Source organism: Hipposideros armiger, unplaced genomic scaffold, assembly GCF_001890085.2.
Source record: "Hipposideros armiger isolate ML-2016 unplaced genomic scaffold, ASM189008v1 scaffold_652, whole genome shotgun sequence".
Lineage (NCBI taxonomy): Eukaryota > Metazoa > Chordata > Mammalia > Chiroptera > Hipposideridae > Hipposideros > Hipposideros armiger.
This window is the reverse complement of record NW_017732002.1, coordinates 796,186-801,886: the sequence shown is the minus strand read 5'-3', so window position 1 is coordinate 801,886 and position 5,701 is coordinate 796,186. Positions and strand designations below refer to the sequence as shown.

The window sequence follows — 5,701 nt, the reverse complement described above, 5'->3', positions numbered from 1 at the left end:
AAAAAATCTTAAAAACAAAAAAAAAGTCACCACCTGTTCAGGTCAGTGCCTGAGCTATACAGTTAAATACATTAACTCATTTAATTACCCTGTGAGGTAGGTATTGTTATTAGCCCCATTTTAAAGATGAGGAAGCCAAGGCACCCAGACTAGTAAGAGACAAGATTAGGGAAGGCTGCAAGAGCCTGAGGTGAGCACCTCACCTGGCCTCTCTTAGGGAACACCTTACACCACTGAAAGCACCTTGAGGGAAGGGTACCTGTTAATCCTCCTGGAATTCCCAACAATTGAAGCAAGGAAAAAATTTAACAACTTAATGAGAGCCAGTTAGTGGTGAGCAAGGTAACATGCCCTGCGTGTCCAGCTCCTGGGCTTAGCAGGGCCCTGCCCTGCAAGCTTTTGTTCCTATTGTGTGGGCAGGGAAGAGGCTCGACCCTCACAGCACCACTACGTGCCCACGTCAGGGCAGCAGGGAACAGAGTGAAGGGTGGGGAGAGAGAGCAGAGTGGCTGGCTACCTCAATCCCCAGGGTCTGTCCTAAAACACCCATCTTCACAGAAAAGTCACTGATCAGAGGGATGGGGCAGAAATGTCCCAGGCAGACTGTTCCCCACTTAGGCTAGCACCGGCTAGCTTAAGTGCTGCCTTCCAAAGTCTCTACGTGAGAACTTCACAACACTCCTTTAAGACAACAGACGTTTCTACCTGGTTAAGCCTTCAAGGGGCTGAGTTAAGCCCCCAGGGGACATAAAAGTCCAAGAATCCCTCCCCGAAACTGTCAAAGCTGAATATGGGGGGAAACATAGAGAAGGTAAACACATAGGTGAACACCGGACCCGGGGATGCACCCCGCATTCCTCAAATGAAGTGCCTTACAAATACATCCAGGAGTAGCAGCTACCAGGAATTCGCGTCCTCCCAGTTCTGGAAGAAAGTTCCCGAAGGCAGCCTTTTCTACTAGCTCTCCTTAGTCCAAGCCTTTCCCGGAAGGGCACACACACTCGAGAACTCAGCGGGGTCAGACCGGACCAAGCCACCGGCCATGCCCCACACCAGCCAGTCGTCTTCTGGTCACAGGATCACCTAGTCCCAAGCCGGCCCAGGCCAGCTGAGTCCCTGACGCCGGCAGCACAGCATAATCACGTGATCCTGGCCATGGGGGCCCACCGGGAAGGCAGTCCCTGTCGTAGATAGAGTCGACGCAGCCGGTCCGGGACTAGCAAGACTCCCGCCCCCGCCCCGCACCCCGCCTTCTTACAGTGCAACCAGGAAGCCGCAGGGCCGGGCCGGGACGGGGTGACCAGGGAGTCCCGGGCCGCAGCCGCGGGGGCCGCGGCGCATTGTTGCTGCCCAGTCCCATGCCCTCGGCCAGCTGGGGACCCTCACTCACCTGGCCACCGGCCACGGGGGCAGGGAGCCGCGTGGAGCGAAATGGGATGCGGGTAACAGCGGCTCCCTCCGCCGGCGTTCCGGGAGCAGCGCCTTTGGTAGATCTGGAGCTCTGTTCCTCTCAGGTTCTCGGGGCACTCAGGGCACTGGGAGCACTAGCGACCCAGGGGCGCTGCAGCAGCCAGGGCGGGGTAGGAGGAGGAGCCAGATAAGCGGAAAACTCCTGGAGCCCAGCGGTCGGAAAGCACCCGGGGGCGGAGCCGCTCGTTCCAGGGGCGGGTCCTGGGGATCCAAGGGGCGTGGTCTGAGCATGGTCCCACCCCTAGGTGAGAGCCTTCTTTGGCCAAAGGCTGGGAGCCGCTTCCTGGAGCTGCGAGAAGGAAACCGCTGGACTTTCCAGCCCCCAGGTGCCTGCAGCGCCCTGAGGTCTGCAAGGAGAACCTTCTTCCCCATCCTTCCCGCGATGGGCCCCGCAAACGCTGTACTCTCGGGGAGGGTATTCCCCAAATCCCTTCCAGGCCTGTGTACCATTGTTAGTGACTCTCTTTACAAAGGACACCCAATAGTACAGAAATGGGATAGGAGTGGGAAGAGTAGCTTTATAGTGGAGAAATCTGACAAACTATCTCAGCAGGTGATCAAGGCTAACACCAAGAGAGTGATAAAACAACAGTGATAGTGTGCACCAGTGTGTTTTTCCTTCCAAGAACACATAACCCCAGTCTAATCAAGAGAAAAAAACCCAGTTGAGAAATATTCTACAAAATACCTAACCAGTACTCCTCGAAACCATGGAGGTCATCAAAAACAGAAAATTTGAGACACCCTCTGTCTCAGCCAAGAGAAGCCTAAGGAGATATGAAGACTAAATGTATTGAGGTATCCTGGATGTGTTGTCAGAGAGTGGGCCCTTCTCAGCGCGATGTCCAAGTCCTTGGCATCTGGAGCAAAGAATTGAACGAGATACCGAGGTAAAGTAGTGAAAATGCAGTTTATTAGAAGAGATAGTACACTTTAAAGAAATAGAAGTGGGCCCGAACAGTAGAGGATGGCCCATTATTAGTAGAGAAATTACATTCCAAGAGTTTGGAGCAGGCTGCACAAAGGGAGAAGCTCAAAAGATGGACAAAGGCTCAAGGGGCTCAAGACCCAATGTGGCATCGTTAGGTCAAAAGGCTCCAAAAGGGGAGGAGGAAGGGCGGACTTCCCAGGACTTGTCATTATCTCTTTTTCTCTAGAATGGGCTGTCCCTTTTTGTGGTGGGACCATCTGACTGACACCTGTGATTGACAAGCTGCTATAGTGGAGAGGGGAGGTCTCCTGGGCAGTCACATTCTATGGGACTTGCAGGAATGCAGAGACCCAATGCCTGCCTCTAACTGCCTGCCTTGTTTTCCCCTTGATCTCTATAAAATCTCTATGGGAAGCTGAGGGACAGGAGGTCTTTTCTTCTGTATCTGCTTCTTAATGGGCAAGGGCATAGAGGTGTCCTTGCCTATTGGGGGATTCATGGAACTCTCACCCTATCTGATCTCAGATGAGAGGAAGGGGTCTAGAGATCTGCCTGGGAGACAGCGTTGGCTTCTTTGGTTGCGACTGGCAATCTTGTTGGGGTATCATCTGTATCCCCCAGGCCCCTGAATGAGGAAAAATAGATTTTAATTAATAAATCTGTTAGCTCTCATGAAGCCTGTGGCCATTCAGGTGTAACAGGTCATTCAGGTAGAGTCAATTGTCTGGGCCCAGGATGGGTTTGGAAAGAATCATTAGGCTTACTGGCCTGGGGGATATTAGGAAGTCACAGGGTTTCAAGTAGTTATCTGAAGCAGGGGTAGGAGATTTCTGTGAACAATCTACTGGTTAGGATTCAGAAACTGATTTACAAAACAATCAGAACAAAAGAAGCAGGGGGATAGGAGAATTCTATGATTCAGGCTAGGAGCAATCTTTAGTCTAGGATTCAGAAACTGATTAGAAGAGTAATCAAAGTCAGGAGCTAAGGAACTAAGAAACTAGGGAGGAGACTTAACATTTCTATAGTTAACATTTCTATAGGAAAGGAGACTTAAGTTGGTTTTTTTGGAGGGGGGCTACTCGGTTGGCCCACAACAGATGGGCTGCTGGTAAAAGGACGTTTTATCCTGTGATAAAATATATTTTTAATACTTGTTGACAGGTCCTGCTGAGTGGCTTGTTGGTTAAGAGGTGGCTTGGGAGAGCGAGCTCTGAGCAGCAGGGCCCCAGTTCGGATCCCACATGGGCCAGTGACGCTGTGTCCTCTACAGCTAAGATGGTGAACAACAGCTCCTCCTGGAGCTGGGCTGCCGTGAGTGGCAGGCGATGGTGTAGGCTGCAGCCCCTGCTGCAGTGGGCCGCCTTAAGCTACCGTGAGTGGCCGGCAGCCAGTGTGAGTGGCCGGCAGCTGGCGTGAGCTGCGTGAGCCGTCGTGAGCGGCCATCCAATGGCCGGCGGCCAATCTGCCTTACCCGGGAAGAGCGCAATGATCACAATACCAACATGGGCCAGTGAAACGACAACCTCCACAACTAGACTGAAGAACAAAAGGACAGCAACTTGTCCGTTCTCCTTCCCCGATTCCCCAACGCTGTTTCCTCCCCCAATTCCCCAATAAAATCTTTCAAAAAAAACAAAAACAAAAACTTGTCGACAAAAAAAAAAAAATCTAGCCTATGAGAAAGCTTATTATTTGAGCCAAACTGATGACAATTGCCCGGAAGCAAAATCTCAACAGACTGCCCAAACTGGGAAATGGCAGTTTTGCAACTTATTTTATACATTAGAATGAAAGAAGGAGGGTTACATGAAATCCACTGGTGGTAGATCAAGGGGGTGGGAGAAAGCAAAAGTGGGGAGGACTCTCCGGGATTGGATAAAAAGTAAATTGGTGAGACAGATACTTCTTTTAATTGGAGGGTACAGGATAGTGTTGCGGGAAACTCAGGCAGAGAGACAGGGCACCCAGGCTCGGGAAGCAATGTTTATTGATGCCAGCACAGGCTCAGCGAATTTACATCCAGAGGCTGAGCCCTGGCCCGGGTGGGACTCGGGGCTATATACCCTGAGGTTTCCAGGTTGGCAGCTAAGATTTATTATTAGGACATGTGGCTATTGTGCCAGTTCCTGACTGGCTCCCGGGTGAGGTAGGAATATGGAAATATTAAACGTGGAAGTCTTAATGGCCATGCAGTCTAGGAATGTCTTTGTCTGAAGCTCCCTGCTACAGCGCAGAATCCTTAGTGACCACATGGTCTGAGAAGGCCTTTGTCTAGGGCCCACTGCCACATTCCTCTCTTTGATGCTCGAACCTGTAAGTGGGTTAGAGAGCATCATCTCCTTTGACAGGCTGCTGGCCTCAGGGTTAGTACTTTCATAACATGAGGACCATAGCGGTAGTCTTATGTTCTACAATGGCCTCTATGAGGGAAGAGGTAGAGCGAATGACAAGGGGGAGAACACAGGGTAAAAGGAGGCAGCTCCAAGGAGCGGGAGGACAATTCCAATTAATGTTTTAAATCCCCCAAGGGTGGAGAACCATCCTCCAAATAGGCTCTCAGGGTCGCATCCTGACCATTTTTGAACTGGGACATGGGCAAGCTTTCTAATATTCGTGGCGATAGCGCAGACAGCTTTGCCAGTGTCATCAATCTGTAGACAACAGCCCGACTGATTAAATTTGCCACAGATGCCATCTTCTTCAGCTAGTAAGTAGTCCAGTGCTAGGTGGTTTTGATAAATAGTGGCCTGCATCTGGGTCTGTTGGGCAGTGAGGAGCTCTAAAGCTGTTGCAATTTTATTGGTAATTATTTCTAGAACAGCCTGTAATCTGATAATACGGTTGAGCATGTAAATGGGGGTACGGTATCCCCAACTCCCAACTTGAGCCCAAGTAGCTGGGCTATAATATTGGATGATCCGCTGGGGAGACCATTCATCTTCCCCCCAGGTTTGATGCCCCCCCATATCGAGGGTCCTTTTGGGCTTTATATGTAAATCCTGGTATAAGGGGACACCTAGCTCTTGGCCACTTTGGCTAGGAAGGAGGAAGAAACCAGGCTGGATTATACTGAGTGTGCAGCTACCGGTCCAGTTGGAGGGGAGATGGGAGTATGCTCGTTTGCCACAGACCCAGAATAAGCCATTGGGTGCTGCCCAGTGGGTGCTCAGGGTGGAGTTTAAGTTACCCCATATAGTACTAAGGGCCAGGAGTGCATGGAAGGGGTTACCAGTGCCATTAGGAAAGGTGCAGTTGGCAATGGAGGAGCTAGTATCTAAGAGGGAACAACAGGTAGAA

The 5,701-nt window shown here is 51.0% G+C and overlaps 1 protein-coding gene across 2 annotated transcripts in view; it reads right to left on the bottom strand.

The window, feature by feature from the left end:
• Window positions 1-1,618, bottom strand: part of ANXA11 (annexin A11) — a 48,656-nt gene extending 47,038 nt beyond the window's left edge. Inside the window, exon 1 of one of the 2 annotated variants that reach the window (XM_019626033.1) lies at window positions 1,391-1,618. The gene's annotated coding sequence lies outside the window, so the exon portion shown is untranslated. Of the gene's footprint in view, window positions 1-876; window positions 1,187-1,390 lie in introns of those variants that run through there. The other variant, XM_019626034.1, reaches the window with a different exon arrangement.
• Window positions 1,619-5,701: the final 4,083 nt, after the last annotated feature.